The sequence below is a fragment of the Brachyhypopomus gauderio genome, unplaced genomic scaffold, assembly GCF_052324685.1.
Source record: "Brachyhypopomus gauderio isolate BG-103 unplaced genomic scaffold, BGAUD_0.2 sc135, whole genome shotgun sequence".
NCBI classification, from domain to species: domain Eukaryota; kingdom Metazoa; phylum Chordata; class Actinopteri; order Gymnotiformes; family Hypopomidae; genus Brachyhypopomus; species Brachyhypopomus gauderio.
Genome location: NW_027506956.1, coordinates 149,779 through 170,305, shown reverse-complemented (window position 1 = coordinate 170,305; position 20,527 = coordinate 149,779). Strand labels below are relative to the sequence as shown.

Sequence of the window (20,527 nt, the reverse complement as noted above, 5' to 3'; positions counted from 1 at the left end):
AACAGCAAGGATACACATAGAAGTTAGGACAGACCTTTGGCAGTAAAAATAATAGCTAAAGAAGACAGCAGAGTTTTGCCAAGTAAACTGCCATTAAGACACCATCATTGCAGTAAGAGCTCATCAAGAACATACCAACCACCTAGAAAAAGGTGAACTGGATTATATAATCCCACATTGTGCATCAAACGGCGACAGAAACATTGGAAAATTAATTATGAGAACACACAAAATCTTAGGCCTATCTAAAACATGAAATGCACAGACAACTCCATCCACAAAGAAGACAGCAAAAATAAGTGACATAAATATCAAAGCGCAACAAAATCCAATAAAGAATCCTTACTTTCACCGCTTGACAAGTCTCCAAAGAGACTAGCAAAAATTGCCACAGCTGACTATATTTCAAGTCATCCAGGCGGGGTATTGGGTAAAGTTTTCAACCAGCAATGATCACGCCTCGGATAAACCTCATAGGCTACGATATTGCCTCTGCGAAAGAACAACAAATAAAAACGATGCAAAAGTACACACATTGTTTACAGAGGAACTCATGAATGGTATCTGTTGTGACATCACAAATAGGCCTAATGCACAAATGATGTTCCAATAACTAAAAGCAATTCTGAATGCATCAGTATTTGTTTTCTGAGATACTGCATTTCTAATCATGTTAATGCATTAACAGAAACAATATTGCATGGCGAATGAAAATCAAAAGGCATCATGGGAATTTTTTCACTGTAAAGGCGGAGTCAAGCAAGGGGCAGAAATGAGAGGGGGAGTCAAATATGTAACAGCAAGGATACACATAGAAGTTAGGACAGACCTTTGGCAGTAAAAATAATAGCTAAAGAAGACAGCAGAGTTTTGCCAAGTAAACTGCCATTAAGACACCATCATTGCAGTAAGAGCTCATCAAGAACATACCAACCACCTAGAAAAAGGTGAACTGGATTATATAATCCCACATTGTGCATCAAACGGCGACAGAAACATTGGAAAATTAATTATGAGTACACACACAAAATCTTAGGCCTATCTAAAACATGAAATGCACAGACAACTCCATCCACAAAGAAGACAGCAAAAATAAGTGACATAAATATCAAAGCGCAACAAAATCCAATAAAGAATCCTTACTTTCACCGCTTGACAAGTCTCCAAAGAGACTAGCAAAAATTGCCACAGCTGACTATATTTCAAGTCATCCAGGCGGGGTATTGGGTAAAGTTTTCAACCAGCAATGATCACGCCTCGGATAAACCTCATAGGCTACGATATTGCCTCTGCGAAAGAACAACAAATAAAAACGATGCAAAAGTACACACATTGTTTACAGAGGAACTCATGAATGGTATCTGTTGTGACATCACAAATAGGCCTAATGCACAAATGATGTTCCAATAACTAAAAGCAATTCTGAATGCATCAGTATTTGTTTTCTGAGATACTGCATTTCTAATCATGTTAATGCATTAACAGAAACAATATTGCATGGCGAATGAAAATCAAAAGGCATCATGGGAATTTTTTCACTGTAAAGGCGGAGTCAAGCAAGGGGCAGAAATGAGAGGGGGAGTCAAATATGTAACAGCAAGGATACACATAGAAGTTAGGACAGACCTTTGGCAGTAAAAATAATAGCTAAAGAAGACAGCAGAGTTTTGCCAAGTAAACTGCCATTAAGACACCATCATTGCAGTAAGAGCTCATCAAGAACATACCAACCACCTAGAAAAAGGTGAACTGGATTATATAATCCCACATTGTGCATCAAACGGCGACAGAAACATTGGAAAATTAATTATGAGTACACACACAAAATCTTAGGCCTATCTAAAACATGAAATGCACAGACAACTCCATCCACAAAGAAGACAGCAAAAATAAGTGACATAAATATCAAAGCGCAACAAAATCCAATAAAGAATCCTTACTTTCACCGCTTGACAAGTCTCCAAAGAGACTAGCAAAAATTGCCACAGCTGACTATATTTCAAGTCATCCAGGCGGGGTATTGGGTAAAGTTTTCAACCAGCAATGATCACGCCTCGGATAAACCTCATAGGCTACGATATTGCCTCTGCGAAAGAATAACAAATAAAAACGATGCAAAAGTACACACATTGTTTACAGAGGAACTCATGAATGGTATCTGTTGTGACATCACAAATAATGCACAAATGATGTTCCAATAACTAAAAGCAATTCTGAATGCATCAGTATTTGTTTTCTGAGATACTGCATTTCTAATCATGTTAATGCATTAACAGAAACAATATTGCATGGCGAATGAAAATCAAAAGGCATCATGGGAATTTTTTCACTGTAAAGGCGGAGTCAAGCAAGGGGCAAAAATGAGAGGGGGAGTCAAATATGTAACAGCAAGGATACACATAGAAGTTAGGACAGACCTTTGGCAGTAAAAATAATAGCTAAAGAAGACAGCAGAGTTTTGCCAAGTAAACTGCCATTAAGACACCATCATTGCAGTAAGAGCTCATCAAGAACATACCAACCACCTAGAAAAAGGTGAACTGGATTATATAATCCCACATTGTGCATCAAACGGCGACAGAAACATTGGAAAATTAATTATGAGAACACACACAAAATCTTAGGCCTATCTAAAACATGAAATGCACAGACAACTCCATCCACAAAGAAGACAGCAAAAATAAGTGACATAAATATCAAAGCGCAACAAAATCCAATAAAGAATCCTTACTTTCACCGCTTGACAAGTCTCCAAAGAGACTAGCAAAAATTGCCACAGCTGACTATATTTCAAGTCATCCAGGCGGGGTATTGGGTAAAGTTTTCAACCAGCAATGATCACGCCTCGGACAAACCTCATAGGCTACGATATTGCCTCTGCGAAAGAATAACAAATAAAAACGATGCAAAAGTACACACATTGTTTACAGAGGAACTCATGAATGGTATCTGTTGTGACATCACAAATAATGCACAAATGATGTTCCAATAAATAAAAGCAATTCTGAATGCATCAGTATTTGTTTTTTGAGATACTGCATTTCTAATCATGTTAATGCATTAACAGAAACAATATTGCATGGCGAATGAAAATCAAAAGGCATCATGGGAATTTTTTCACTGTAAAGGCGGAGTCAAGCAAGGGGCAAAAATGAGAGGGGGAGTCAAATATGTAACAGCAAGGATACACATAGAAGTTAGGACAGACCTTTGGCAGTAAAAATAATAGCTAAAGAAGACAGCAGAGTTTTGCCAAGTAAACTGCCATTAAGACACCATCATTGCAGTAAGAGCTCATCAAGAACATACCAACCACCTAGAAAAAGGTGAACTGGATTATATAATCCCACATTGTGCATCAAACGGCGACAGAAACATTGGAAAATTAATTATGAGTACACACACAAAATCTTAGGCCTATCTAAAACATGAAATGCACAGACAACTCCATCCACAAAGAAGACAGCAAAAATAAGTGACATAAATATCAAAGCGCAACAAAATCCAATAAAGAATCCTTACTTTCACCGCTTGACAAGTCTCCAAAGAGACTAGCAAAAATTGCCACAGCTGACTATATTTCAAGTCATCCAGGCGGGGTATTGGGTAAAGTTTTCAACCAGCAATGATCACGCCTCGGATAAACCTCATAGGCTACGATATTGCCTCTGCGAAAGAATAACAAATAAAAACGATGCAAAAGTACACACATTGTTTACAGAGGAACTCATGAATGGTATCTGTTGTGACATCACAAATAATGCACAAATGATGTTCCAATAACTAAAAGCAATTCTGAATGCATCAGTATTTGTTTTCTGAGATACTGCATTTCTAATCATGTTAATGCATTAACAGAAACAATATTGCATGGCGAATGAAAATCAAAAGGCATCATGGGAATTTTTTCACTGTAAAGGCGGAGTCAAGCAAGGGGCAAAAATGAGAGGGGGAGTCAAATATGTAACAGCAAGGATACACATAGAAGTTAGGACAGACCTTTGGCAGTAAAAATAATAGCTAAAGAAGACAGCAGAGTTTTGCCAAGTAAACTGCCATTAAGACACCATCATTGCAGTAAGAGCTCATCAAGAACATACCAACCACCTAGAAAAAGGTGAACTGGATTATATAATCCCACATTGTGCATCAAACGGCGACAGAAACATTGGAAAATTAATTATGAGTACACACACAAAATCTTAGGCCTATCTAAAACATGAAATGCACAGACAACTCCATCCACAAAGAAGACAGCAAAAATAAGTGACATAAATATCAAAGCGCAACAAAATCCAATAAAGAATCCTTACTTTCACCGCTTGACAAGTCTCCAAAGAGACTAGCAAAAATTGCCACAGCTGACTATATTTCAAGTCATCCAGGCGGGGTATTGGGTAAAGTTTTCAACCAGCAATGATCACGCCTCGGATAAACCTCATAGGCTACGATATTGCCTCTGCGAAAGAATAACAAATAAAAACGATGCAAAAGTACACACATTGTTTACAGAGGAACTCATGAATGGTATCTGTTGTGACATCACAAATAGGCCTAATGCACAAATGATGTTCCAATAACTAAAAGCAATTCTGAATGCATCAGTATTTGTTTTCTGAGATACTGCATTTCTAATCATGTTAATGCATTAACAGAAACAATATTGCATGGCGAATGAAAATCAAAAGGCATCATGGGAATTTTTTCACTGTAAAGGCGGAGTCAAGCAAGGGGCAGAAATGAGAGGGGGAGTCAAATATGTAACAGCAAGGATACACATAGAAGTTAGGACAGACCTTTGGCAGTAAAAATAATAGCTAAAGAAGACAGCAGAGTTTTGCCAAGTAAACTGCCATTAAGACACCATCATTGCAGTAAGAGCTCATCAAGAACATACCAACCACCTAGAAAAAGGTGAACTGGATTATATAATCCCACATTGTGCATCAAACGGCGACAGAAACATTGGAAAATTAATTATGAGAACACACACAAAATCTTAGGCCTATCTAAAACATGAAATGCACAGACAACTCCATCCACAAAGAAGACAGCAAAAATAAGTGACATAAATATCAAAGCGCAACAAAATCCAATAAAGAATCCTTACTTTCACCGCTTGACAAGTCTCCAAAGAGACTAGCAAAAATTGCCACAGCTGACTATATTTCAAGTCATCCAGGCGGGGTATTGGGTAAAGTTTTCAACCAGCAATGATCACGCCTCGGATAAACCTCATAGGCTACGATATTGCCTCTGCGAAAGAATAACAAATAAAAACGATGCAAAAGTACACACATTGTTTACAGAGGAACTCATGAATGGTATCTGTTGTGACATCACAAATAATGCACAAATGATGTTCCAATAACTAAAAGCAATTCTGAATGCATCAGTATTTGTTTTCTGAGATACTGCATTTCTAATCATGTTAATGCATTAACAGAAACAATATTGCATGGCGAATGAAAATCAAAAGGCATCATGGGAATTTTTTCACTGTAAAGGCGGAGTCAAGCAAGGGGCAAAAATGAGAGGGGGAGTCAAATATGTAACAGCAAGGATACACATAGAAGTTAGGACAGACCTTTGGCAGTAAAAATAATAGCTAAAGAAGACAGCAGAGTTTTGCCAAGTAAACTGCCATTAAGACACCATCATTGCAGTAAGAGCTCATCAAGAACATACCAACCACCTAGAAAAAGGTGAACTGGATTATATAATCCCACATTGTGCATCAAACGGCGACAGAAACATTGGAAAATTAATTATGAGAACACACACAAAATCTTAGGCCTATCTAAAACATGAAATGCACAGACAACTCCATCCACAAAGAAGACAGCAAAAATAAGTGACATAAATATCAAAGCGCAACAAAATCCAATAAAGAATCCTTACTTTCACCGCTTGACAAGTCTCCAAAGAGACTAGCAAAAATTGCCACAGCTGACTATATTTCAAGTCATCCAGGCGGGGTATTGGGTAAAGTTTTCAACCAGCAATGATCACGCCTCGGACAAACCTCATAGGCTACGATATTGCCTCTGCGAAAGAATAACAAATAAAAACGATGCAAAAGTACACACATTGTTTACAGAGGAACTCATGAATGGTATCTGTTGTGACATCACAAATAGGCCTAATGCACAATTGATGTTCCAATAACTAAAAGCAATTCTGAATGCATCAGTATTTGTTTTTTGAGATACTGCATTTCTAATCATGTTAATGCATTAACAGAAACAATATTGCATGGCGAATGAAAATCAAAAGGCATCATGGGAATTTTTTCACTGTAAAGGCGGAGTCAAGCAAGGGGCAAAAATGAGAGGGGGAGTCAAATATGTAACAGCAAGGATACACATAGAAGTTAGGACAGACCTTTGGCAGTAAAAATAATAGCTAAAGAAGACAGCAGAGTTTTGCCAAGTAAACTGCCATTAAGACACCATCATTGCAGTAAGAGCTCATCAAGAACATACCAACCACCTAGAAAAAGGTGAAGTGGATTATATAATCCCACATTGTGCATCAAACGGCGACAGAAACATTGGAAAATTAATTATGAGAACACACACAAAATCTTAGGCCTATCTAAAACATGAAATGCACAGACAACTCCATCCACAAAGAAGACAGCAAAAATAAGTGACATAAATATCAAAGCGCAACAAAATCCAATAAAGAATCCTTACTTTCACCGCTTGACAAGTCTCCAAAGAGACTAGCAAAAATTGCCACAGCTGACTATATTTCAAGTCATCCAGGCGGGGTATTGGGTAAAGTTTTCAACCAGCAATGATCACGCCTCGGATAAACCTCATAGGCTACGATATTGCCTCTGCGAAAGAATAACAAATAAAAACGATGCAAAAGTACACACATTGTTTACAGAGGAACTCATGAATGGTATCTGTTGTGACATCACAAATAATGCACAAATGATGTTCCAATAACTAAAAGCAATTCTGAATGCATCAGTATTTGTTTTCTGAGATACTGCATTTCTAATCATGTTAATGCATTAACAGAAACAATATTGCATGGCGAATGAAAATCAAAAGGCATCATGGGAATTTTTTCACTGTAAAGGCGGAGTCAAGCAAGGGGCAAAAATGAGAGGGGGAGTCAAATATGTAACAGCAAGGATACACATAGAAGTTAGGACAGACCTTTGGCAGTAAAAATAATAGCTAAAGAAGACAGCAGAGTTTTGCCAAGTAAACTGCCATTAAGACACCATCATTGCAGTAAGAGCTCATCAAGAACATACCAACCACCTAGAAAAAGGTGAACTGGATTATATAATCCCACATTGTGCATCAAACGGCGACAGAAACATTGGAAAATTAATTATGAGAACACACACAAAATCTTAGGCCTATCTAAAACATGAAATGCACAGACAACTCCATCCACAAAGAAGACAGCAAAAATAAGTGACATAAATATCAAAGCGCAACAAAATCCAATAAAGAATCATTACTTTCACCGCTTGACAAGTCTCCAAAGAGACTAGCAAAAATTGCCACAGCTGACTATATTTCAAGTCATCCAGGCGGGGTATTGGGTAAAGTTTTCAACCAGCAATGATCACGCCTCGGACAAACCTCATAGGCTACGATATTGCCTCTGCGAAAGAATAACAAATAAAAACGATGCAAAAGTACACACATTGTTTACAGAGGAACTCATGAATGGTATCTGTTGTGACATCACAAATAATGCACAAATGATGTTCCAATAACTAAAAGCAATTCTGAATGCATCAGTATTTGTTTTTTGAGATACTGCATTTCTAATCATGTTAATGCATTAACAGAAACAATATTGCATGGCGAATGAAAATCAAAAGGCATCATGGGATTTTTTTCACTGTAAAGGCGGAGTCAAGCAAGGGGCAAAAATGAGAGGGGGAGTCAAATATGTAACAGCAAGGATACACATAGAAGTTAGGACAGACCTTTGGCAGGAAAAATAATAGCTAAAGAAGACAGCAGAGTTTTGCCAAGTAAACTGCCATTAAGACACCATCATTGCAGTAAGAGCTCATCAAGAACATACCAACCACCTAGAAAAAGGTGAACTGGATTATATAATCCCAGATTGTGCATCAAACGGCGACAGAAACATTGGAAAATTAATTATGAGAACACACACAAAATCTTAGGCCTATCTAAAACATGAAATGCACAGACAACTCCATCCACAAAGAAGACAGCAAAAATAAGTGACATAAATATCAAAGCGCAACAAAATCCAATAAAGAATCCTTACTTTCACCGCTTGACAAGTCTCCAAAGAGACTAGCAAAAATTGCCACAGCTGACTATATTTCAAGTCATCCAGGCGGGGTATTGGGTAAAGTTTTCAACCAGCAATGATCACGCCTCGGATAAACCTCATAGGCTACGATATTGCCTCTGCGAAAGAATAACAAATAAAAACGATGCAAAAGTACACACATTGTTTACAGAGGAACTCATGAATGGTATCTGTTGTGACATCACAAATAGGCCTAATGCACAAATGATGTTCCAATAACTAAAAGCAATTCTGAATGCATCAGTATTTGTTTTTTGAGATACTGCATTTCTAATCATGTTAATGCATTAACAGAAACAATATTGTATGGCGAATAAAAATCAAAAGGCATCATGGGATTTTTTTCACTGTAAAGGCGAAGTCAAGCAAGGGGCAAAAATGAGAGGGGGAGTCAAATATGTAACAGCAAGGATACACATAGAAGTTAGGACAGACCTTTGGCAGGAAAAATAATAGCTAAAGAAGACAGCAGAGTTTTGCCAAGTAAACTGCCATTAAGACACCATCATTGCAGTAAGAGCTCATCAAGAACATACCAACCACCTAGAAAAAGGTGAACTGGATTATATAATCCCAGATTGTGCATCAAACGGCGACAGAAACATTGGAAAATTAATTATGAGAACACACACAAAATCTTAGGCCTATCTAAAACATGAAATGCACAGACAACTCCATCCACAAAGAAGACAGCAAAAATAAGTGACATAAATATCAAAGCGCAACAAAATCCAATAAAGAATCCTTACTTTCACCGCTTGACAAGTCTCCAAAGAGACTAGCAAAAATTGCCACAGCTGACTATATTTCAAGTCATCCAGGCGGGGTATTGGGTAAAGTTTTCAACCAGCAATGATCACGCCTCGGATAAACCTCATAGGCTACGATATTGCCTCTGCGAAAGAATAACAAATAAAAACGATGCAAAAGTACACACATTGTTTACAGAGGAACTCATGAATGGTATCTGTTGTGACATCACAAATAATGCACAAATGATGTTCCAATAACTAAAAGCAATTCTGAATGCATCAGTATTTGTTTTCTGAGATACTGCATTTCTAATCATGTTAATGCATTAACAGAAACAATATTGCATGGCGAATGAAAATCAAAAGGCATCATGGGAATTTTTTCACTGTAAAGGCGGAGTCAAGCAAGGGGCAAAAATGAGAGGGGGAGTCAAATATGTAACAGCAAGGATACACATAGAAGTTAGGACAGACCTTTGGCAGTAAAAATAATAGCTAAAGAAGACAGCAGAGTTTTGCCAAGTAAACTGCCATTAAGACACCATCATTGCAGTAAGAGCTCATCAAGAACATACCAACCACCTAGAAAAAGGTGAACTGGATTATATAATCCCAGATTGTGCATCAAACGGCGACAGAAACATTGGAAAATTAATTATGAGAACACACACAAAATCTTAGGCCTATCTAAAACATGAAATGCACAGACAACTCCATCCACAAAGAAGACAGCAAAAATAAGTGACATAAATATCAAAGCGCAACAAAATCCAATAAAGAATCCTTACTTTCACCGCTTGACAAGTCTCCAAAGAGACTAGCAAAAATTGCCACAGCTGACTATATTTCAAGTCATCCAGGTGGGGTATTGGGTAAAGTTTTCAACCAGCAATGATCACGCCTCGGATAAACCTCATAGGCTACGATATTGCCTCTGCGAAAGAATAACAAATAAAAACGATGCAAAAGTACACACATTGTTTACAGAGGAACTCATGAATGGTATCTGTTGTGACATCACAAATAATGCACAAATGATGTTCCAATAACTAAAAGCAATTCTGAATGCATCAGTATTTGTTTTCTGAGATACTGCATTTCTAATCATGTTAATGCATTAACAGAAACAATATTGCATGGCGAATGAAAATCAAAAGGCATCATGGGAATTTTTTCACTGTAAAGGCGGAGTCAAGCAAGGGGCAAAAATGAGAGGGGGAGTCAAATATGTAACAGCAAGGATACACATAGAAGTTAGGACAGACCTTTGGCAGTAAAAATAATAGCTAAAGAAGACAGCAGAGTTTTGCCAAGTAAACTGCCATTAAGACACCATCATTGCAGTAAGAGCTCATCAAGAACATACCAACCACCTAGAAAAAGGTGAACTGGATTATATAATCCCACATTGTGCATCAAACGGCGACAGAAACATTGGAAAATTAATTATGAGAACACACACAAAATCTTAGGCCTATCTAAAACATGAAATGCACAGACAACTCCATCCACAAAGAAGACAGCAAAAATAAGTGACATAAATATCAAAGCGCAACAAAATCCAATAAAGAATCATTACTTTCACCGCTTGACAAGTCTCCAAAGAGACTAGCAAAAATTGCCACAGCTGACTATATTTCAAGTCATCCAGGCGGGGTATTGGGTAAAGTTTTCAACCAGCAATGATCACGCCTCGGACAAACCTCATAGGCTACGATATTGCCTCTGCGAAAGAATAACAAATAAAAACGATGCAAAAGTACACACATTGTTTACAGAGGAACTCATGAATGGTATCTGTTGTGACATCACAAATAATGCACAAATGATGTTCCAATAACTAAAAGCAATTCTGAATGCATCAGTATTTGTTTTTTGAGATACTGCATTTCTAATCATGTTAATGCATTAACAGAAACAATATTGCATGGCGAATGAAAATCAAAAGGCATCATGGGATTTTTTTCACTGTAAAGGCGGAGTCAAGCAAGGGGCAAAAATGAGAGGGGGAGTCAAATATGTAACAGCAAGGATACACATAGAAGTTAGGACAGACCTTTGGCAGGAAAAATAATAGCTAAAGAAGACAGCAGAGTTTTGCCAAGTAAACTGCCATTAAGACACCATCATTGCAGTAAGAGCTCATCAAGAACATACCAACCACCTAGAAAAAGGTGAACTGGATTATATAATCCCAGATTGTGCATCAAACGGCGACAGAAACATTGGAAAATTAATTATGAGAACACACACAAAATCTTAGGCCTATCTAAAACATGAAATGCACAGACAACTCCATCCACAAAGAAGACAGCAAAAATAAGTGACATAAATATCAAAGCGCAACAAAATCCAATAAAGAATCCTTACTTTCACCGCTTGACAAGTCTCCAAAGAGACTAGCAAAAATTGCCACAGCTGACTATATTTCAAGTCATCCAGGCGGGGTATTGGGTAAAGTTTTCAACCAGCAATGATCACGCCTCGGATAAACCTCATAGGCTACGATATTGCCTCTGCGAAAGAATAACAAATAAAAACGATGCAAAAGTACACACATTGTTTACAGAGGAACTCATGAATGGTATCTGTTGTGACATCACAAATAGGCCTAATGCACAAATGATGTTCCAATAACTAAAAGCAATTCTGAATGCATCAGTATTTGTTTTTTGAGATACTGCATTTCTAATCATGTTAATGCATTAACAGAAACAATATTGTATGGCGAATAAAAATCAAAAGGCATCATGGGATTTTTTTCACTGTAAAGGCGAAGTCAAGCAAGGGGCAAAAATGAGAGGGGGAGTCAAATATGTAACAGCAAGGATACACATAGAAGTTAGGACAGACCTTTGGCAGGAAAAATAATAGCTAAAGAAGACAGCAGAGTTTTGCCAAGTAAACTGCCATTAAGACACCATCATTGCAGTAAGAGCTCATCAAGAACATACCAACCACCTAGAAAAAGGTGAACTGGATTATATAATCCCACATTGTGCATCAAACGGCGACAGAAACATTGGAAAATTAATTATGAGAACACACACAAAATCTTAGGCCTATCTAAAACATGAAATGCACAGACAACTCCATCCACAAAGAAGACAGCAAAAATAAGTGACATAAATATCAAAGCGCAACAAAATCCAATAAAGAATCCTTACTTTCACCGCTTGACAAGTCTCCAAAGAGACTAGCAAAAATTGCCACAGCTGACTATATTTCAAGTCATCCAGGCGGGGTATTGGGTAAAGTTTTCAACCAGCAATGATCACGCCTCGGATAAACCTCATAGGCTACGATATTGCCTCTGCGAAAGAATAACAAATAAAAACGATGCAAAAGTACACACATTGTTTACAGAGGAACTCATGAATGGTATCTGTTGTGACATCACAAATAATGCACAAATGATGTTCCAATAACTAAAAGCAATTCTGAATGCATCAGTATTTGTTTTCTGAGATACTGCATTTCTAATCATGTTAATGCATTAACAGAAACAATATTGCATGGCGAATGAAAATCAAAAGGCATCATGGGAATTTTTTCACTGTAAAGGCGGAGTCAAGCAAGGGGCAAAAATGAGAGGGGGAGTCAAATATGTAACAGCAAGGATACACATAGAAGTTAGGACAGACCTTTGGCAGTAAAAATAATAGCTAAAGAAGACAGCAGAGTTTTGCCAAGTAAACTGCCATTAAGACACCATCATTGCAGTAAGAGCTCATCAAGAACATACCAACCACCTAGAAAAAGGTGAACTGGATTATATAATCCCACATTGTGCATCAAACGGCGACAGAAACATTGGAAAATTAATTATGAGAACACACACAAAATCTTAGGCCTATCTAAAACATGAAATGCACAGACAACTCCATCCACAAAGAAGACAGCAAAAATAAGTGACATAAATATCAAAGCGCAACAAAATCCAATAAAGAATCCTTACTTTCACCGCTTGACAAGTCTCCAAAGAGACTAGCAAAAATTGCCACAGCTGACTATATTTCAAGTCATCCAGGCGGGGTATTGGGTAAAGTTTTCAACCAGCAATGATCACGCCTCGGATAAACCTCATAGGCTACGATATTGCCTCTGCGAAAGAATAACAAATAAAAACGATGCAAAAGTACACACATTGTTTACAGAGGAACTCATGAATGGTATCTGTTGTGACATCACAAATAATGCACAAATGATGTTCCAATAACTAAAAGCAATTCTGAATGCATCAGTATTTGTTTTCTGAGATACTGCATTTCTAATCATGTTAATGCATTAACAGAAACAATATTGCATGGCGAATGAAAATCAAAAGGCATCATGGGAATTTTTTCACTGTAAAGGCGGAGTCAAGCAAGGGGCAAAAATGAGAGGGGGAGTCAAATATGTAACAGCAAGGATACACATAGAAGTTAGGACAGACCTTTGGCAGTAAAAATAATAGCTAAAGAAGACAGCAGAGTTTTGCCAAGTAAACTGCCATTAAGACACCATCATTGCAGTAAGAGCTCATCAAGAACATACCAACCACCTAGAAAAAGGTGAACTGGATTATATAATCCCACATTGTGCATCAAACGGCGACAGAAACATTGGAAAATTAATTATGAGAACACACACAAAATCTTAGGCCTATCTAAAACATGAAATGCACAGACAACTCCATCCACAAAGAAGACAGCAAAAATAAGTGACATAAATATCAAAGCGCAACAAAATCCAATAAAGAATCCTTACTTTCACCGCTTGACAAGTCTCCAAAGAGACTAGCAAAAATTGCCACAGCTGACTATATTTCAAGTCATCCAGGCGGGGTATTGGGTAAAGTTTTCAACCAGCAATGATCACGCCTCGGACAAACCTCATAGGCTACGATATTGCCTCTGCGAAAGAATAACAAATAAAAACGATGCAAAAGTACACACATTGTTTACAGAGGAACTCATGAATGGTATCTGTTGTGACATCACAAATAGGCCTAATGCACAATTGATGTTCCAATAACTAAAAGCAATTCTGAATGCATCAGTATTTGTTTTTTGAGATACTGCATTTCTAATCATGTTAATGCATTAACAGAAACAATATTGCATGGCGAATGAAAATCAAAAGGCATCATGGGAATTTTTTCACTGTAAAGGCGGAGTCAAGCAAGGGGCAAAAATGAGAGGGGGAGTCAAATATGTAACAGCAAGGATACACATAGAAGTTAGGACAGACCTTTGGCAGTAAAAATAATAGCTAAAGAAGACAGCAGAGTTTTGCCAAGTAAACTGCCATTAAGACACCATCATTGCAGTAAGAGCTCATCAAGAACATACCAACCACCTAGAAAAAGGTGAACTGGATTATATAATCCCACATTGTGCATCAAACGGCGACAGAAACATTGGAAAATTAATTATGAGAACACACACAAAATCTTAGGCCTATCTAAAACATGAAATGCACAGACAACTCCATCCACAAAGAAGACAGCAAAAATAAGTGACATAAATATCAAAGCGCAACAAAATCCAATAAAGAATCCTTACTTTCACCGCTTGACAAGTCTCCAAAGAGACTAGCAAAAATTGCCACAGCTGACTATATTTCAAGTCATCCAGGCGGGGTATTGGGTAAAGTTTTCAACCAGCAATGATCACGCCTCGGATAAACCTCATAGGCTACGATATTGCCTCTGCGAAAGAATAACAAATAAAAACGATGCAAAAGTACACACATTGTTTACAGAGGAACTCATGAATGGTATCTGTTGTGACATCACAAATAATGCACAAATGATGTTCCAATAACTAAAAGCAATTCTGAATGCATCAGTATTTGTTTTCTGAGATACTGCATTTCTAATCATGTTAATGCATTAACAGAAACAATATTGCATGGCGAATGAAAATCAAAAGGCATCATGGGAATTTTTTCACTGTAAAGGCGGAGTCAAGCAAGGGGCAAAAATGAGAGGGGGAGTCAAATATGTAACAGCAAGGATACACATAGAAGTTAGGACAGACCTTTGGCAGTAAAAATAATAGCTAAAGAAGACAGCAGAGTTTTGCCAAGTAAACTGCCATTAAGACACCATCATTGCAGTAAGAGCTCATCAAGAACATACCAACCACCTAGAAAAAGGTGAACTGGATTATATAATCCCACATTGTGCATCAAACGGCGACAGAAACATTGGAAAATTAATTATGAGAACACACACAAAATCTTAGGCCTATCTAAAACATGAAATGCACAGACAACTCCATCCACAAAGAAGACAGCAAAAATAAGTGACATAAATATCAAAGCGCAACAAAATCCAATAAAGAATCATTACTTTCACCGCTTGACAAGTCTCCAAAGAGACTAGCAAAAATTGCCACAGCTGACTATATTTCAAGTCATCCAGGCGGGGTATTGGGTAAAGTTTTCAACCAGCAATGATCACGCCTCGGACAAACCTCATAGGCTACGATATTGCCTCTGCGAAAGAATAACAAATAAAAACGATGCAAAAGTACACACATTGTTTACAGAGGAACTCATGAATGGTATCTGTTGTGACATCACAAATAATGCACAAATGATGTTCCAATAACTAAAAGCAATTCTGAATGCATCAGTATTTGTTTTTTGAGATACTGCATTTCTAATCATGTTAATGCATTAACAGAAACAATATTGCATGGCGAATGAAAATCAAAAGGCATCATGGGAATTTTTTCACTGTAAAGGCGGAGTCAAGCAAGGGGCAAAAATGAGAGGGGGAGTCAAATATGTAACAGCAAGGATACACATAGAAGTTAGGACAGACCTTTGGCAGTAAAAATAATAGCTAAAGAAGACAGCAGAGTTTTGCCAAGTAAACTGCCATTAAGACACCATCATTGCAGTAAGAGCTCATCAAGAACATACCAACCACCTAGAAAAAGGTGAACTGGATTATATAATCCCACATTGTGCATCAAACGGCGACAGAAACATTGGAAAATTAATTATGAGAACACACACAAAATCTTAGGCCTATCTAAAACATGAAATGCACAGACAACTCCATCCACAAAGAAGACAGCAAAAATAAGTGACATAAATATCAAAGCGCAACAAAATCCAATAAAGAATCCTTACTTTCACCGCTTGACAAGTCTCCAAAGAGACTAGCAAAAATTGCCACAGCTGACTATATTTCAAGTCATCCAGGCGGGGTATTGGGTAAAGTTTTCAACCAGCAATGATCACGCCTCGGACAAACCTCATAGGCTACGATATTGCCTCTGCGAAAGAATAACAAATAAAAACGATGCAAAAGTACACACATTGTTTACAGAGGAACTCATGAATGGTATCTGTTGTGACATCACAAATAGGCCTAATGCACAATTGATGTTCCAATAACTAAAAGCAATTCTGAATGCATCAGTATTTGTTTTTTGAGATACTGCATTTCTAATCATGTTAATGCATTAACAGAAACAATATTGCATGGCGAATGAAAATCAAAAGGCATCATGGGAATTTTTTCACTGTAAAGGCGGAGTCAAGCAAGGGGCAAAAATGAGAGGGGGAGTCAAATATGTAACAGCAAGGATACACATAGAAGTTAGGACAGACCTTTGGCAGTAAAAATAATAGCTAAAGAAGACAGCAGAGTTTTGCCAAGTAAACTGCCATTAAGACACCATCATTGCAGTAAGAGCTCATCAAGAACATACCAACCACCTAGAAAAAGGTGAAGTGGATTATATAATCCCACATTGTGCATCAAACGGCGACAGAAACATTGGAAAATTAATTATGAGAACACACACAAAATCTTAGGCCTATCTAAAACATGAAATGCACAGACAACTCCATCCACAAAGAAGACAGCAAAAATAAGTGACATAAATATCAAAGCGCAACAAAATCCAATAAAGAATCCTTACTTTCACCGCTTGACAAGTCTCCAAAGAGACTAGCAAAAATTGCCACAGCTGACTATATTTCAAGTCATCCAGGCGGGGTATTGGGTAAAGTTTTCAACCAGCAATGATCACGCCTCGGATAAACCTCATAGGCTACGATATTGCCTCTGCGAAAGAATAACAAATAAAAACGATGCAAAAGTACACACATTGTTTACAGAGGAACTCATGAATGGTATCTGTTGTGACATCACAAATAATGCACAAATGATGTTCCAATAACTAAAAGCAATTCTGAATGCATCAGTATTTGTTTTCTGAGATACTGCATTTCTAATCATGTTAATGCATTAACAGAAACAATATTGCATGGCGAATGAAAATCAAAAGGCATCATGGGAATTTTTTCACTGTAAAGGCGGAGTCAAGCAAGGGGCAAAAATGAGAGGGGGAGTCAAATATGTAACAGCAAGGATACACATAGAAGTTAGGACAGACCTTTGGCAGTAAAAATAATAGCTAAAGAAGACAGCAGAGTTTTGCCAAGTAAACTGCCATTAAGACACCATCATTGCAGTAAGAGCTCATCAAGAACATACCAACCACCTAGAAAAAGGTGAACTGGATTATATAATCCCACATTGTGCATCAAACGGCGACAGAAACATTGGAAAATTAATTATGAGAACACACACAAAATCTTAGGCCTATCTAAAACATGAAATGCACAGACAACTCCATCCACAAAGAAGACAGCAAAAATAAGTGACATAAATATCAAAGCGCAACAAAATCCAATAAAGAATCATTACTTTCACCGCTTGACAAGTCTCCAAAGAGACTAGCAAAAATTGCCACAGCTGACTATATTTCAAGTCATCCAGGCGGGGTATTGGGTAAAGTTTTCAACCAGCAATGATCACGCCTCGGACAAACCTCATAGGCTACGATATTGCCTCTGCGAAAGAATAACAAATAAAAACGATGCAAAAGTACACACATTGTTTACAGAGGAACTCATGAATGGTATCTGTTGTGACATCACAAATAATGCACAAATGATGTTCCAATAACTAAAAGCAATTCTGAATGCATCAGTATTTGTTTTTTGAGATACTGCATTTCTAATCATGTTAATGCATTAACAGAAACAATATTGCATGGCGAATGAAAATCAAAAGGCATCATGGGATTTTTTTCACTGTAAAGGCGGAGTCAAGCAAGGGGCAAAAATGAGAGGGGGAGTCAAATATGTAACAGCAAGGATACACATAGAAGTTAGGACAGACCTTTGGCAGGAAAAATAATAGCTAAAGAAGACAGCAGAGTTTTGCCAAGTAAACTGCCATTAAGACACCATCATTGCAGTAAGAGCTCATCAAGAACATACCAACCACCTAGAAAAAGGTGAACTGGATTATATAATCCCAGATTGTGCATCAAACGGCGACAGAAACATTGGAAAATTAATTATGAGAACACACACAAAATCTTAGGCCTATCTAAAACATGAAATGCACAGACAACTCCATCCACAAAGAAGACAGCAAAAATAAGTGACATAAATATCAAAGCGCAACAAAATCCAATAAAGAATCCTTACTTTCACCGCTTGACAAGTCTCCAAAGAGACTAGCAAAAATTGCCACAGCTGACTATATTTCAAGTCATCCAGGCGGGGTATTGGGTAAAGTTTTCAACCAGCAATGATCACGCCTCGGATAAACCTCATAGGCTACGATATTGCCTCTGCGAAAGAATAACAAATAAAAACGATGCAAAAGTACACACATTGTTTACAGAGGAACTCATGAATGGTATCTGTTGTGACATCACAAATAGGCCTAATGCACAAATGATGTTCCAATAACTAAAAGCAATTCTGAATGCATCAGTATTTGTTTTTTGAGATACTGCATTTCTAATCATGTTAATGCATTAACAGAAACAATATTGTATGGCGAATAAAAATCAAAAGGCATCATGGGATTTTTTTCACTGTAAAGGCGAAGTCAAGCAAGGGGCAAAAATGAGAGGGGGAGTCAAATATGTAACAGCAAGGATACACATAGAAGTTAGGACAGACCTTTGGCAGGAAAAATAATAGCTAAAGAAGACAGCAGAGTTTTGCCAAGTAAACTGCCATTAAGACACCATCATTGCAGTAAGAGCTCATCAAGAACATACCAACCACCTAGAAAAAGGTGAACTGGATTATATAATCCCAGATTGTGCATCAAACGGCGACAGAAACATTGGAAAATTAATTATGAGAACACACACAAAATCTTAGGCCTATCTAAAACATGAAATGCACAGACAACTCCATCCACAAAGAAGACAGCAAAAATAAGTGACATAAATATCAAAGCGCAACAAAATCCAATAAAGAATCCTTACTTTCACCGCTTGACAAGTCTCCAAAGAGACTAGCAAAAATTGCCACAGCTGACTATATTTCAAGTCATCCAGGCGGGGTATTGGGTAAAGTTTTCAACCAGCAATGATCACGCCTCGGATAAACCTCATAGGCTACGATATTGCCTCTGCGAAAGAATAACAAATAAAAACGATGCAAAAGTACACACATTGTTTACAGAGGAACTCATGAATGGTATCTGTTGTGACATCACAAATAATGCACAAATGATGTTCCAATAACTAAAAGCAATTCTGAATGCATCAGTATTTGTTTTCTGAGATACTGCATTTCTAATCATGTTAATGCATTAACAGAAACAATATTGCATGGCGAATGAAAATCAAAAGGCATCATGGGAATTTTTTCACTGTAAAGGCGGAGTCAAGCAAGGGGCAAAAATGAGAGGGGGAGTCAAATATGTAACAGCAAGGATACACATAGAAGTTAGGACAGACCTTTGGCAGTAAAAATAATAGCTAAAGAAGACAGCAGAGTTTTGCCAAGTAAACTGCCATTAAGACACCATCATTGCAGTAAGAGCTCATCAAGAACATACCAACCACCTAGAAAAAGGTGAACTGGATTATATAATCCCAGATTGTGCATCAAACGGCGACAGAAACATTGGAAAATTAATTATGAGAACACACACAAAATCTTAGGCCTATCTAAAACATGAAATGCACAGACAACTCCATCCACAAAGAAGACAGCAAAAATAAGTGACATAAATATCAAAGCGCAACAAAATCCAATAAAGAATCCTTACTTTCACCGCTTGACAAGTCTCCAAAGAGACTAGCAAAAATTGCCACAGCTGACTATATTTCAAGTCATCCAGGCGGGGTATTGGGTAAAGTTTTCAACCAGCAATGATCACGCCTCGGATAAACCTCATAGGCTACGATATTGCCTCTGCGAAAGAATAACAAATAAAAACGATGCAAAAGTACACACATTGTTTACAGAGGAACTCATGAATGGTATCTGTTGTGACATCACAAATAATGCACAAATGATGTTCCAATAACTAAAAGCAATTCTGAATGCATCAGTATTTGTTTTCTGAGATACTGCATTTCTAATCATGTTAATGCATTAACAGAAACAATATTGCATGG

General features: G+C 37.4%; 26 non-coding genes across 26 annotated transcripts; all 26 read right to left on the bottom strand.

The window, feature by feature from the left end:
• Window positions 1-363: 363 nt before the first annotated feature.
• Window positions 364-504, bottom strand: LOC143499594 (U4 spliceosomal RNA). Its single transcript, XR_013126206.1, has one exon. It is a non-coding gene; the product is annotated as a U4 spliceosomal RNA (small nuclear RNA).
• A 656-nt stretch (window positions 505-1,160) lies between these two features.
• On the bottom strand, window positions 1,161-1,301 carry LOC143499593 (U4 spliceosomal RNA). The gene has a single exon (XR_013126205.1). It is a non-coding gene; the product is annotated as a U4 spliceosomal RNA (small nuclear RNA).
• Window positions 1,302-1,957: 656 nt separating this feature from the next.
• On the bottom strand, window positions 1,958-2,098 carry LOC143499466 (U4 spliceosomal RNA). The gene has a single exon (XR_013126080.1). It is a non-coding gene; the product is annotated as a U4 spliceosomal RNA (small nuclear RNA).
• A 650-nt stretch (window positions 2,099-2,748) lies between these two features.
• Window positions 2,749-2,889, bottom strand: LOC143499558 (U4 spliceosomal RNA). Its single transcript, XR_013126171.1, has one exon. It is a non-coding gene; the product is annotated as a U4 spliceosomal RNA (small nuclear RNA).
• A 650-nt stretch (window positions 2,890-3,539) lies between these two features.
• Window positions 3,540-3,680, bottom strand: LOC143499465 (U4 spliceosomal RNA). Its single transcript, XR_013126079.1, has one exon. It is a non-coding gene; the product is annotated as a U4 spliceosomal RNA (small nuclear RNA).
• Window positions 3,681-4,330: 650 nt separating this feature from the next.
• On the bottom strand, window positions 4,331-4,471 carry LOC143499690 (U4 spliceosomal RNA). Its single transcript, XR_013126299.1, has one exon. It is a non-coding gene; the product is annotated as a U4 spliceosomal RNA (small nuclear RNA).
• Window positions 4,472-5,127: 656 nt separating this feature from the next.
• Window positions 5,128-5,268, bottom strand: LOC143499689 (U4 spliceosomal RNA). The gene has a single exon (XR_013126298.1). It is a non-coding gene; the product is annotated as a U4 spliceosomal RNA (small nuclear RNA).
• A 650-nt stretch (window positions 5,269-5,918) lies between these two features.
• LOC143499557 (U4 spliceosomal RNA) lies at window positions 5,919-6,059 on the bottom strand. The gene has a single exon (XR_013126170.1). It is a non-coding gene; the product is annotated as a U4 spliceosomal RNA (small nuclear RNA).
• Window positions 6,060-6,715: 656 nt separating this feature from the next.
• On the bottom strand, window positions 6,716-6,856 carry LOC143499688 (U4 spliceosomal RNA). The gene has a single exon (XR_013126297.1). It is a non-coding gene; the product is annotated as a U4 spliceosomal RNA (small nuclear RNA).
• Window positions 6,857-7,506: 650 nt separating this feature from the next.
• Window positions 7,507-7,647, bottom strand: LOC143499556 (U4 spliceosomal RNA). Its single transcript, XR_013126169.1, has one exon. It is a non-coding gene; the product is annotated as a U4 spliceosomal RNA (small nuclear RNA).
• Window positions 7,648-8,297: 650 nt separating this feature from the next.
• Window positions 8,298-8,438, bottom strand: LOC143499687 (U4 spliceosomal RNA). The gene has a single exon (XR_013126296.1). It is a non-coding gene; the product is annotated as a U4 spliceosomal RNA (small nuclear RNA).
• A 656-nt stretch (window positions 8,439-9,094) lies between these two features.
• Window positions 9,095-9,235, bottom strand: LOC143499686 (U4 spliceosomal RNA). Its single transcript, XR_013126295.1, has one exon. It is a non-coding gene; the product is annotated as a U4 spliceosomal RNA (small nuclear RNA).
• A 650-nt stretch (window positions 9,236-9,885) lies between these two features.
• LOC143499633 (U4 spliceosomal RNA) lies at window positions 9,886-10,026 on the bottom strand. The gene has a single exon (XR_013126245.1). It is a non-coding gene; the product is annotated as a U4 spliceosomal RNA (small nuclear RNA).
• Window positions 10,027-10,676: 650 nt separating this feature from the next.
• Window positions 10,677-10,817, bottom strand: LOC143499555 (U4 spliceosomal RNA). Its single transcript, XR_013126168.1, has one exon. It is a non-coding gene; the product is annotated as a U4 spliceosomal RNA (small nuclear RNA).
• A 650-nt stretch (window positions 10,818-11,467) lies between these two features.
• Window positions 11,468-11,608, bottom strand: LOC143499684 (U4 spliceosomal RNA). Its single transcript, XR_013126293.1, has one exon. It is a non-coding gene; the product is annotated as a U4 spliceosomal RNA (small nuclear RNA).
• A 656-nt stretch (window positions 11,609-12,264) lies between these two features.
• LOC143499683 (U4 spliceosomal RNA) lies at window positions 12,265-12,405 on the bottom strand. The gene has a single exon (XR_013126292.1). It is a non-coding gene; the product is annotated as a U4 spliceosomal RNA (small nuclear RNA).
• A 650-nt stretch (window positions 12,406-13,055) lies between these two features.
• LOC143499682 (U4 spliceosomal RNA) lies at window positions 13,056-13,196 on the bottom strand. Its single transcript, XR_013126291.1, has one exon. It is a non-coding gene; the product is annotated as a U4 spliceosomal RNA (small nuclear RNA).
• Window positions 13,197-13,846: 650 nt separating this feature from the next.
• LOC143499554 (U4 spliceosomal RNA) lies at window positions 13,847-13,987 on the bottom strand. Its single transcript, XR_013126167.1, has one exon. It is a non-coding gene; the product is annotated as a U4 spliceosomal RNA (small nuclear RNA).
• A 656-nt stretch (window positions 13,988-14,643) lies between these two features.
• On the bottom strand, window positions 14,644-14,784 carry LOC143499681 (U4 spliceosomal RNA). The gene has a single exon (XR_013126290.1). It is a non-coding gene; the product is annotated as a U4 spliceosomal RNA (small nuclear RNA).
• Window positions 14,785-15,434: 650 nt separating this feature from the next.
• On the bottom strand, window positions 15,435-15,575 carry LOC143499553 (U4 spliceosomal RNA). Its single transcript, XR_013126166.1, has one exon. It is a non-coding gene; the product is annotated as a U4 spliceosomal RNA (small nuclear RNA).
• A 650-nt stretch (window positions 15,576-16,225) lies between these two features.
• On the bottom strand, window positions 16,226-16,366 carry LOC143499552 (U4 spliceosomal RNA). The gene has a single exon (XR_013126165.1). It is a non-coding gene; the product is annotated as a U4 spliceosomal RNA (small nuclear RNA).
• A 656-nt stretch (window positions 16,367-17,022) lies between these two features.
• On the bottom strand, window positions 17,023-17,163 carry LOC143499680 (U4 spliceosomal RNA). The gene has a single exon (XR_013126289.1). It is a non-coding gene; the product is annotated as a U4 spliceosomal RNA (small nuclear RNA).
• A 650-nt stretch (window positions 17,164-17,813) lies between these two features.
• Window positions 17,814-17,954, bottom strand: LOC143499551 (U4 spliceosomal RNA). Its single transcript, XR_013126164.1, has one exon. It is a non-coding gene; the product is annotated as a U4 spliceosomal RNA (small nuclear RNA).
• A 650-nt stretch (window positions 17,955-18,604) lies between these two features.
• Window positions 18,605-18,745, bottom strand: LOC143499679 (U4 spliceosomal RNA). The gene has a single exon (XR_013126288.1). It is a non-coding gene; the product is annotated as a U4 spliceosomal RNA (small nuclear RNA).
• A 656-nt stretch (window positions 18,746-19,401) lies between these two features.
• LOC143499678 (U4 spliceosomal RNA) lies at window positions 19,402-19,542 on the bottom strand. The gene has a single exon (XR_013126287.1). It is a non-coding gene; the product is annotated as a U4 spliceosomal RNA (small nuclear RNA).
• Window positions 19,543-20,192: 650 nt separating this feature from the next.
• Window positions 20,193-20,333, bottom strand: LOC143499677 (U4 spliceosomal RNA). Its single transcript, XR_013126286.1, has one exon. It is a non-coding gene; the product is annotated as a U4 spliceosomal RNA (small nuclear RNA).
• Window positions 20,334-20,527: the final 194 nt, after the last annotated feature.